Below are 12,500 nucleotides of genomic sequence, written 5' to 3' on the forward strand. Positions count from 1 at the left end.
GAATGTTGTCAATGTGAAGAAATTTCAGTAAGCGCTGTTGAACGGCGGCATTAAATATTAAGGTCTTAAGTTAGACAAAGTCCTCATCATCGAATTAGTGATGCATATGAATGGATTAACGAGATTCCTACTGTCCCTATATTTAAAAAAAAAATGTTGACTCTCATCACCACATCATTATGAAAAAATTTAATAAAATATTGGCTCATCACATTATTGTGAAGAAAATAATAAAATATTGGCTCATCCTATCATTATGAAGTAAAAAAAAGAAAAATACTGAGTAGTTTCATTCTAATTTCAAAGTAGAAAAATTTATTTAAAAAAAATGTTGGCTCTCATCGCCACATCATTGTGAAAAAAGAAAAAATATTGGCTCACACATCATTATTAAGCGATAAAAATAACGATAGAGTAGTTTTACTCTAATGCTTACACAAAAATGTGATACTGTAAGCGCGGTTGAACGGCGGAATTAAATATTAACGTCATTAGGTAGACAAAGTTCTCGTCATCTAATTAGTGACACATATGAATGGATTAACGAGTTTCCTACTGTCCCTAGGAAAATTATACTGTCCCTTGTTTGCTGATGATAGATGTATTAAAATTATTTAGTTTTACTCTACTCTACTCTATTACTTATACACAAAAATGTTGTTTGCTAATGAGATGAATGTATAGATGGATGGATGTATGTATTAAAATTATTTAGTTTTACTCCTCTACTAATAATAACAATACTACTACACAAAACAAAACAAAATATAAAATGTATTGTGGATTTAATAAAATCTATAATGATTTTCCTTTATAATAGTACCAAAAATAATAAAGAAAAGTTAAATTTTTATACAAATTTGTTAAATTTGTGAAAATAATACTATTTATTAGTTAAATGTTATAAATTGAAAAAAATGTGGACTAAAATCTATAATGATTTTCATACAAAATCCCAAAAATAATAAAGAAAAGTATATTTTTCATACAAATTTTTACAATTTAAGGAAATATTTCATAAAATAATAAAATTTTTGAAAAAATCGAAAATTTTTTATTTTGAAATATTGAACAATTTGAAAAGAAAATCTATTTAGATGTTGATATTAGTTCATATTGTATGAAATTTCTTAAAAAAATTATCAAAATCGATAAAATTTTATTTTAATTTTTCTTACTTTTGTAAGTTAGGGAAATAGAAATTTTGAAATTTTGAAATTTCAAAAAAAAAAAATCTACAATTTTAGAAAATTTAAAAATTTTTTTTATCCAAAAATTAGTAATAATTCGTACGATTCATAATCAAAAAGAAAATTTCAAAAAAGTTGCTTAGAACTCAAGATATACAATTTTAAAGTTTCGGAAAACGAAATTGGCGGGGAAGTTGTATGTAACTATCTCTATATACTCTTGACATAAAATGCAGAGATACTAAATATTCACACAAAACATCAAAAATACTAATATACGGTGTGTTAAAATTGATTTAAGAATGAAAATCGAATGCGAATGATGATATTGTGCAAGAATGTTACAACGTGAATGTTGGAACTATTTGCTTGTTTTTTATATTGTGTATTGAGGTTTTTAAATATCTATTTTATTATTTGCGTTGAATATATGTGGTATAGTATTTTGTGTGTGGGGAGAGCAATGAAAACTTTTTTTAGTTTATTTGCCGCTAACGATGAATCTATTTAAGTTTGTCGACAAATTTTTTTAGTTTGTTGATTGAACTGTATAGTTATTCGTTAGTGTAATTATTTATTTTATTTTTTTTTTTATAATTTTAATTTTTCTTTATTGAAATATTAAAATTAATTTTTATTCAATGTGCTAAAATTATTTATGATGCTTTGGTCTCTAGAACAAGAATTTTTTTATATTCTTGGGGATTTCAATATTTGCATTGGTAAATTTATTTTGTTAAAATCGAATAAAGAAAAATAAGTATTTTCTTAGTTTTTTTTATATAAGATTTTTTTGGTGAAGATTTTTTGGTGTTTTTCAAAAATGTATAAAATGTAAAAATGAAATATGAATGAAATGTAATTCTTAATTGCATATCAAAAAATATCATATATATTGAAAAATATTATATGATGCAATGTGAAATAAATGATAATAGAACAATATATTGTTTAAAAATCAAGAACAGTGAATTTGGAATGACGAATATGACGCGATAAAAAGCTGATTTTCGTTAAATTTCTTTTCAACTAAAACCAATTGAAAACAAATAATATAAATAAAACATTATTCTGGTTGATCCTGCCAGTAGTTATATGCTTGTCTCAAAGATTAAGCCATGCATGTCTAAGTACACACGAATTAAAAGTGAAACCGCAAAAGGCTCATTATATCAGTTATGGTTCCTTAGATCGTTAACAGTTACTTGGATAACTGTGGTAATTCTAGAGCTAATACATGCAATATAAATACGGACCTTTGGGACGTATGCTTTTATTAGGCTAAAACCAAGCGATCGCAAGATCGTTATTATGGTTGAACTCTAGATAACTTGCTGATCGTATGGTCTTGTACCGACGACAGATCTTTCAAATGTCTGCCCTATCAACTTTTGATGGTAGTATCTAGGACTACCATGGTTGCAACGGGTAACGGGGAATCAGGGTTCGATTCCGGAGAGGGAGCCTGAGAAACGGCTACCACATCTAAGGAAGGCAGCAGGCGCGTAAATTACCCACTCCCAGCTCGGGGAGGTAGTGACGAAAAATAACAATACAGGACTCATATTAGAGGCCCTGTAATTGGAATGAGTACACTTTAAATCCTTTAACAAGGACCTATTGGAGGGCAAGTCTGGTGCCAGCAGCCGCGGTAACTCCAGCTCCAATAGCGTATATTAAAGTTGTTGCGGTTAAAACGTTCGTAGTTGAACTTGTGCTTCATACGGGTAGTACAACTATAATTGTAGTTTGTACTGTACCTTATGTATGTAAGCGTATTACCGGTGGAGTTCTTATATGTATTAAATACTTGTATTTGTGCATATTCCTCCTATTTAAACCTGCTTCAGTGCTCTTCATCGAGTGTTGTTGTGGGCCGGTACAATTACTTTGAACAAATTAGAGTGCTTAAAGCAGGCTCCAAATGCCTGAATATTTTGTGCATGGAATAATGAAATAAGACCTCTGTTCTACTTTCATTGGTTTTTAGATCAAGAGGTAATGATTAATAGAAGCAGTTTGGGGGCATTAGTATTACGACGCGAGAGGTGAAATTCTTGGACCGTCGTAAGACTAACTTAAGCGAAAGCATTTGCCAAAGATGTTTTCATTAATCAAGAACGAAAGTTAGAGGTTCGAAGGCGATCAGATACCGCCCTAGTTCTAACCATAAACGATGCCAGCTAGCAATTGGGTGTAGCTACTATCATGGCTCTCTCAGTCGCTTCCCGGGAAACCAAAGCTTTTGGGCTCCGGGGGAAGTATGGTTGCAAAGCTGAAACTTAAAGGAATTGACGGAAGGGCACCACCAGGAGTGGAGCCTGCGGCTTAATTTGACTCAACACGGGAAAACTTACCAGGTCCGAACATAAGTGTGTAAGACAGATTGATAGCTCTTTCTCGAATCTATGGGTGGTGGTGCATGGCCGTTCTTAGTTCGTGGAGTGATTTGTCTGGTTAATTCCGATAACGAACGAGACTCAAATATATTAAATAGATGCTTTCAGGATTATGGTGTTTGAAGCTTTTGTAGCCTTCATTCATGAGTGCAGTAAAATGTGTGAGTGTTTGAATGTGTTTATGAAAGTGGAGCCGTACCTGTTGGTTTGTCCCATTATAAGGACACTAGCTTCTTAAATGGACAAATTGCGTCTAGCAATAATGAGATTGAGCAATAACAGGTCTGTGATGCCCTTAGATGTCCTGGGCTGCACGCGCGCTACAATGAAAGTATCAACGTGTATTTCCTAGACCGAGAGGTCCGGGTAAACCGCTGAACCACTTTCATGCTTGGGATTGTGAACTGAAACTGTTCACATGAACTTGGAATTCCCAGTAAGTGTGAGTCATTAACTCGCATTGATTACGTCCCTGCCCTTTGTACACACCGCCCGTCGCTACTACCGATTGAATTATTTAGTGAGGTCTCCGGACGTGATCACTGTAACGCCTTGTGTGTTACGGTTGTTTCGCAAAAGTTGACCGAACTTGATTATTTAGAGGAAGTAAAAGTCGTAACAAGGTTTCCGTAGGTGAACCTGCGGAAGGATCATTAATGTGTTCCTAACCGATAAAAAAATTTTTTTTATATATTTATATATAAAAAATATTAATAAAAAAAAAAACATAATGCCCTTTAAAAAAAAAGGCTAATAAAAATAAAATTAAAAATATTTAAATATTTTTTTTTTATAAAAAAAAAAGAGAAAAACACTAAAAGTGTTATTGAAAGAAAAACTCTTTAATAATAAAATAATATTATATTTAATAATATTATAAAAAAAGTCGTTGGAAATTATATATATATATAATATATTTTCTTTTATTCTCTTTTATTAAAAAAAGATGTACTGATTTATGAACTTAAATCATACATTGGATGGGAATATTTGAAATATATATAATATATTCATTTTAGTGTACTGGCAATACAATTTATTGTATATCCATACATTGCATAAAAATTAAACTCACAATTATAGTTGTACTTGTATACAAGTTAAAAAAAATTGTTCTTTCTAAAAGAACTAAGATATTCGCAACAAACTTTGTGGTATGTTTTAAAATTAAAAAAAATATTATTGAAGGAATTGATATATGCCAATTTGGTTTGGTGTATTTTTGATTTCTTTCAATAAACAAATTTATGAATTGCTATTTAAACAAAAATAAATATATCACTCTAAGCGGTGGATCACTTGGCTCATGGGTCGATGAAGAACGCAGCAAACTGTGCGTCATCGTGTGAACTGCAGGACACATGAACATCGACATTTTGAACGCATATCGCAGTCCATGCTGTAAGGTACTTTAATTTATAATTAGAGTGCTGCTTGGACTACATATGGTTGAGGGTTGTAAGACTATGCTAAATAAGTTGCTTTAAAAATCTTTTATATATTTAATATGTAAAATTTTTTAAAAGCACATTGTTGTATTACTGGATATTCTACTATATTCATAATACTAAAAGTTAAAGATACAAAACCTCTAACGAATAAAATCAGAGTATTTAATATTATATATTTTATATTCATTTTTTTATTGAGGAAGGTCTAGCATAAAATATTTTTTTATGAAACTAGGATTGCCTCTCTATTAAAAAGAATTTTTTATTTAAACAGAAAATAAAAGAAATGATTTCTATTTGTGGTTTTGATATTTTATGATTTAAAAAATTTTTTTATTACAACCTCAACTCATATGGGATTACCCCCTGAATTTAAGCATATTAATGAGGGGAGGAAAAGAAACTAACAAGGATTTTCTTAGTAGCGGCGAGCGAAAAGAAAATAGTTCAGCACTAAGTCACTTTGTCTTTATGGCAAATGTGAGATGCAGTGTATGGAATGTCAAATTTCTAGTATGAGAAATTAACGATTTAAGTCCTTCTTAAATGAGACCATTTACCCAAAGAGGGTGCCAGGCCCGTATAACGTTAATGATTACTAGATGGCATTTCCAAAGAGTCGTGTTGCTTGATAGTGCAGCACTAAGTGGGTGGTAAACTCCATCTAAAACTAAATATAACCATGAGACCGATAGTAAACAAGTACCGTGAGGGAAAGTTGAAAAGAACTCTGAATAGAGAGTTAAATAGTACGTGAAACTGCTTAGAGGTTAAGCCCGATGAACCTGAATATCCGTTATGGAAAATTCATCTTTATGATTTTAATATTTATAATATTATAATAATGGTGTGCATTTTTTCTATAAAGGACATTGTAATCTATTAACATAAATATATTTATCATAAGATCATTTGCTTAAGTTTATTCAAATTATTTTGCTTGCATTTTAATATCGAATAAATGCTTTTGATTTGATAAAGTGTTGATAGATTTATTATATATAGTGCTTAAATATTTATATTTTATAATAGCATATTGATCATTGATCTTTATGTTTATTATATGCACTTATATGATTAACAATGCGAAAGATTCAGGATACCTTCGGGACCCGTCTTGAAACACGGACCAAGGAGTCTAACATATTTGCAAGTTATTGGGAATAAAAACCTAATAGCGTAATTAACATAACTTAATTTAATGGGATTAGTTTTTAGCCTATTTATAGTCTATTAATTCAATCCCGGGGCGTTCTATACAGTTATGTATAATAGTATTTATATTATTTATACCTCTAACTAGAGCGTACCTTGAGCATATATGCTGTGACCCGAAAGATGGTGAACTATACTTGATCAGGTTGAAGTCAGGGGAAACCCTGATGGAAGACCGAAACAGTTCTGACGTGCAAATCGATTGTCAGAATTGAGTATAGGGGCGAAAGACCAATCGAACCATCTAGTAGCTGGTTCCCTCCGAAGTTTCCCTCAGGATAGCTGGTGCATTTAAAAATTATGTAAAATAATCTTATCTGGTAAAGCGAATGATTAGAGGCCTTAGGGTCGAAACGATCTTAACCTATTCTCAAACTTTAAATGGGTAAGAACCTCACCTTTCTTGGTATGAAGGTAGTGGTTGTGATATAATGTGCCCAGTGGGCCACTTTTGGTAAGCAGAACTGGCGCTGTGGGATGAACCAAACGTAATGTTACGGTGCCCAAATTAACAACTCATGCAGATACCATGAAAGGCGTTGGTTGCTTAAAACAGCAGGACGGTGGACATGGAAGTCGTAATCCGCTAAGGAGTGTGTAACAACTCACCTGCCGAAGCAACTAGCCCTTAAAATGGATGGCGCTTAAGTTGTATACCTATACATTACCGCTAAAGTAAATGGTTTATGTTCAATTTCGGTTGGATTATAAACTTTGAAACTTTAGTGAGTAGGAGGGTACAATGGTGAGCATAGAAGTGTTTGGCGTAAGCCTGCATGGAGCTGCCATTGGTACAGATCTTGGTGGTAGTAGCAAATAATCGAATGAGACCTTGGAGGACTGAAGTGGAGAAGGGTTTCGTGTGAACAGTGGTTGATCACGAGTTAGTCGGTCCTAAGTTTAAGGCGAAAGCCGAAAATTTTCAAGTTATAATGAAAAGGAAGTAAAATTGCTTAGTAATTAAACACTTGAATAATTTTGAACGAAAGGGAATACGGTTCCAATTCCGTAACCTGTTGAGTATCCGTTTGTTATTAAATATGGGCCTTGTGCTCATCCTGGCAACAGGAACGACCATAAAGAAGCCGTCGAGAGGTATCGGAAGAGTTTTCTTTTCTGTTTTATAGTCGTACTACCATGGAAGTCTTTCGAAGAGAGATATGGTAGATGGACTAGAAGAGCATGACATTTACTGTTGTGTCGATATTTTCTCCTCGGACCTTGAAAATTTATGGTGGGGTCACGCAAACTTCTCAACAGGCCGTACCAATATCCGCAGCTGGTCTCCAAGGTGAAGAGTCTCTAGTCGATAGAATAATGTAGGTAAGGGAAGTCGGCAAATTAGATCCGTAACTTCGGGATAAGGATTGGCTCTGAAGATTGAGATAGTCGGGCTTGATTGGGAAGCAATAACATGGTTTATGTACTCGTTCTGGGTAAATAGAGATTCTCGGATCTTGTTCCCCGGATAGTAGTTACGTAGCCAATTGTGGAACTTTCTTGCTAAAATTTTTAGGGAATTATCGCAAGATATATTCCTTTTAAATTATAACGACTATCAATTAACAATCAATTCAGAACTGGCACGGACTTGGGGAATCCGACTGTCTAATTAAAACAAAGCATTGTGATGGCCCTAGCGGGTGTTGACACAATGTGATTTCTGCCCAGTGCTCTGAATGTCAAAGTGAAGAAATTCAAGTAAGCGCGGGTAAACGGCGGGAGTAACTATGACTCTCTTAAGGTAGCCAAATGCCTCGTCATCTAATTAGTGACGCGCATGAATGGATTAACGAGATTCCTACTGTCCCTATCTACTCACTTGTGCGTTTTACGTTGAGCTGATCAGACGTGTTTTTATAAGCGGATTTTCGGTACGTAATTTCAAAGTGTTGTTGTGCGAATATTAAAAAGAGCGATAGTGGATTTTGAAACTTGGACTCAATAGATTCGGGAGATAGTGAAATTTTGTGAATCGGTTGGCGGATGCCTAAGATATAGGCAGATTAAAAATCGGTAGACAGAAACTGAAACGTGTGTATTATTATACATAGTGTGTGTGTGTGTAATAAAAAGTTGAGACTCCGCTGACAAGGTGTCTCAAGGCCAAACTCCGGCGGCAGTTTTTAGTGTTGCCATACGGCGGGTGAGTGTGTCGGTGCTGCCACTAGTGTAACTGGTAAGGCAGTTCACGGGTAACACGGTTCGGGTAAGGCAGTGTCGGTAAGGCAGTGTTGGTAAAACGGTTCGGTCGGTAAGGCAGTGTCGGTAATACGGTTCGGTCGGTAAGTTCACGGGACGGATAAAACCGCATTGGTAAGGCAGTGCAAAAACTGCATTGGTAATACGGTTCCTTCCGGTCGGTAACGCAGTGCACTTCCGGTTTTGGTTCGACCATTTCCGGTTTGTGTCTCCGCTAAGTGGTGTGTGTCTCCACTAAGTGGTGTGTGTCCGTGCTACTTTGTGTTTTGGTGTCTTGGCTATTAGGGCAATTCACATTTTTTTGCTGACGGATAGTAGGGAGTTCCTGGAAATTGGAAATTTTTTCTGATTGGTCTCTTTTCGTGAGTATACTGTTTTTTGAGTTACTTTCGACAGTTTTTGGTATTGAATAGTTAGACATGCCGCCTGCGGGCAAGAAGAAGGGCGAAAAGCCGAAAGCGAAGGGTGATGCGTCGGACATGACTACGACTGATGGCGGTGAGAAGGTGTTGAAGCCGGCATGCGTACGTATTGTTCGACATACTGAGAGTGAGCTGTCGAGCACGGAGATGGAGGATGAAGTCAAACGTTTTAAGGTCGGCTCTCCTAAGCCCAAACGTACTGCTGCTGTTACTCCTGATGCTGCTCCTGCCGATGTTCCAGCTGCTGGTGATGCTATGGAGGTGTCGGATGTTACATCCGGTCCTAGCCTCAAGAGGGTGCGTGCACGTAAAAGGCCACAACCAGTCATGGACACTGGTGTAGTTGGCCAGATGAAGGCCGTGAGTGCTGCGTTGCTGGAGTTGGTGATGGCTGATGGTGTTGGGGCTGAGCTGGCCAAGGGCGTGATGGAGCATTCCAGCAAGTTTGAGGTGCTGATTTTTGGCCTTATGGCAGAGAATGAGCGGTTGAAGGGGCGCCTCGATGTGTACGAGGGTGGTAAGGTGGCTGGGGTGCAGTCGGCGGCCTTTAGGGCTCCCATGGCACCTCCGGCGACTACTAGGCGTAGCGGTGTTTCTGGTGGGGCTATTGTTGCTGCTCCGGTTGCTGTTGTGCCAAAGCCTGTGGAAACGTGGTCGGTGGTGGTTAAGGGGAAGCAGGGTGTCTCATCCAAGGAAGTGGTAGAGAAAGTGCAGAGGGAGGTTGGCCCCACTTTGGGTGTTCGCGTGCACACGTTGCGGCCTATGCGCGATGGCGGAGCGGTCATTAGGACCCCGTCCGTAGCTGAGAGGGAGAAGGTTGCGAAGAATGCCAAGTTCGGTGAGGTTGGGTTGGAGGTTTCGGTAAAGGACAAGCTAGGTCCAAGGGTGGTCGTGCAGCGCGTTCATCCGGAGATATCTCCCGATGAGTTTATGCAGGAGCTCTACGACCTAAATTTTAGGCGTAGGATGACTCCTGATGACTACAAACGCTCAATTAGATTGGTGACAGCTCCGTGGAAGCCTACAGGCGGGCCGGTTAGTGTTGTTTTAGAGGGCAGTAGCGAGGCCATGCAGCAATTGCTGGACAATGGCCGGTGTTATATTAAATGGTTTTCTTTCCTGGTTCGCCCACATGATGCCGTGCCGAGTTGCTTTAGATGCCTGGGCTTTGATCACCTTGTGAGGGACTGCAGAATGACGGAAGGAGTTTGTCGCCTATGCGGACAGGTTGGCCATTTGGCATCTCGCTGTGTCAACGAGATCCACTGCAGAAATTGTGCTTTTAAGGGACTCCCGGCGAATCATCTTATGATGTCAGCCGCCTGTCCGGTATATAGCGGTATAGTAGCGAGGGCAAATGCGCGCCATTAAGATGGAGGGTACGGATATTAAAATTCTGCAGCTTAACTGCCAGCGGGCATATTCGGTGATTTGTGAACTAGGTCAGGCGATGTACAACCTGAATGCGACTTTTGCACTCGTGCAGGAGCCGTATACCACGGATGGTCACATCAGGGGTTTGCCGGGGGGTATGCGTGCGTTTACGGACTTGGGGGGCAACGCCGCTGTTATAATAAAGGACAGTCACATTAACTGTACGGTTGTTAGTAGGAGTGATTGGGGAGTCTGCGTTAGCGTGGAGGGTGGTTTTGGTAGGATGCTACTGACAAGCATCTACTGTAGGTTTGGGGGACCTCTTGAACCCTATTTAGGGTACATGGATTCGGTACTACTACTGGATAGTAGTTCACCTGTAATCCTTGGTTTAGACGCAAATGCATGCTCTCGCATGTGGTTCTCTAAGATGAGCGGGAATACTTCTGCTCATCAGAACTACTTGCGAGGTGTCATGCTTAGTGAATGGCTGGTCACAAAGCGGCTCATTGTCCTCAATGAGCCTAGTGAGATGTACACTTTTGATGGTCCAAGAGGATGTAGTGACATTGACGTGACGTTAGCCAATGTGGGGGCAATGACAGAATACCGTTTTAGCTGGAAGATTAGGGATGACTTTGGTGTGAGTGATCATAGTCTCATTGAGATTGTGGTCTCCCACCAACGGGCAACGGACGGGACGTACCTACCACGCAAGTGGAAACTACGCGACGTCAATTGGGATAACTATGCTGACGCATTTCGGTGGGCAGCGTTGGATGTTCCAATTGACGACTTTAGGGCACTTACTATTGACAGTCAAGTCAGCCTGATAGATCGGTGGATGTGTACCACTAATGATACTCTCCTTGGTCGTTGTCGCAAGACTCGTCAGGGAGGGGTCAGGTGGTGGACTCGCGAGTTGGATCTGATGCGGAGGAGCGTTCGTCGTCTCAGGAAGCGATTCCAGAGGGGAAGGCGCTCTAATGCAGAAGATCTGGTGCAGCGAAAAGCTGACTATCTGGCTGCCTTGAGAGTCTACAAGGACAGAATCGTGAGTGTGAAGGAGGACGAGTGGCGTACTTTCGTACAGGACAACAGGGATGACCCCTGGGGTAAGGTTTACCGTATCCTTAGGGGTAGACGGCAACAGGCGGACTTGTCGGGTCTTCGGGTTGGTAACACAACGTTGCTGACGTGGAGACAGTGCACGGACGCCTTGCTTGAGACTTTCTTTCCGGGGGCGGAATCGGCTGATCATCTTCCCTATGGGGAGATGATTAGTCCTCCGCCAATGGAGAGAATGGAAGTTGATGATAGCATATACCGAGTCAAAAGTAGGAAATCTCCGGGTATTGATGGTATGACTGGAGAGATGTGTAAAAGCATCTGGAAGGCCATACCGGAATATCTGGAGTCAGTCTTTGGGAGGTGTATCAGTGAGGGCTATTTCCCTGAGGCTTGGAAGCAGGCTAAAGTTGTGGTGCTCCTGAAGTCGCCCGATAAAGTGAGGAGTGATCCACGCTCATATCGGGGTATCAGCCTCCTTCCGGTACTTGGAAAAGTGCTGGAAAGGATGATGGTATATAGACTGAGGGAGTCCTACAATGAGGTGGCTTCTGAGTTTCAGTTCGGATTTAAAGAGGGGAAATCTGTTGAGGACGCGTGGCACCATGTCAAGTCTAGCGTTGTAAACTCTGCAAGCAAATATGTCCTTGGCATATTTGTTGATTTTAAGGGTGCGTTTGATTATCTCTCTTGGAGAGAGGTTCTTGATAGACTGCGTTTAGTTGGCTGTCGAGAGCTCTCCCTATGGAGTAGTTACTTCAGCGGCAGGAAAGCTTTTGTGGTAGGCGCCAACGATACTGTTTGCAGGGATGTTGCCAGGGGCTGCCCTCAGGGGTCTATCTGTGGTCCATTTATTTGGAACCTAATGATGGATCCCTTGTTGAGGTCTCTGGCGGCGTCTTGCCGACTCTGTGCGTACGCGGATGACTTGCTCATCTTAATCGAAGGTCAGTCTCGTGCTGAGCTGGAGAGAAGAGGTGAGCAGGCCATGCGTGAGGTCAATGAGTGGGGGAACAGTGTCGGTGTTGAAGTGTCGAGGGAGAAAACCGTGATGATGATGCTGAAAGGCATCTTATCGCGGGCTCGTTCCCCGTCAGTTCGATCTGGTGACGTTTTTCTCAGATACGTGACCCAGGTCAAGTATCTGGGAATTACGATGGGTGAGAGAATGAGCTTCTT

At 39.1% G+C, this 12,500-nt stretch overlaps 2 non-coding genes and 1 pseudogene across 2 annotated transcripts; all 3 read left to right on the forward strand.

Annotated features, from left to right (window-relative positions):
* Positions 1-2,258: 2,258 nt before the first annotated feature.
* On the forward strand, positions 2,259-4,245 carry LOC135962870 (small subunit ribosomal RNA). Its single transcript, XR_010576712.1, has one exon. It is a non-coding gene; the product is annotated as a small subunit ribosomal RNA (ribosomal RNA).
* A 623-nt stretch (positions 4,246-4,868) lies between these two features.
* Positions 4,869-5,048, forward strand: LOC135962955 (5.8S ribosomal RNA). Its single transcript, XR_010576767.1, has one exon. It is a non-coding gene; the product is annotated as a 5.8S ribosomal RNA (ribosomal RNA).
* A 331-nt stretch (positions 5,049-5,379) lies between these two features.
* Positions 5,380-8,108, forward strand: LOC135962946 (large subunit ribosomal RNA; annotated as a pseudogene).
* Positions 8,109-12,500: the final 4,392 nt, after the last annotated feature.

Source organism: Calliphora vicina, chromosome X, assembly GCF_958450345.1.
Source record: "Calliphora vicina chromosome X, idCalVici1.1, whole genome shotgun sequence".
Classification (NCBI taxonomy): Eukaryota; Metazoa; Arthropoda; class Insecta; order Diptera; family Calliphoridae; genus Calliphora; species Calliphora vicina.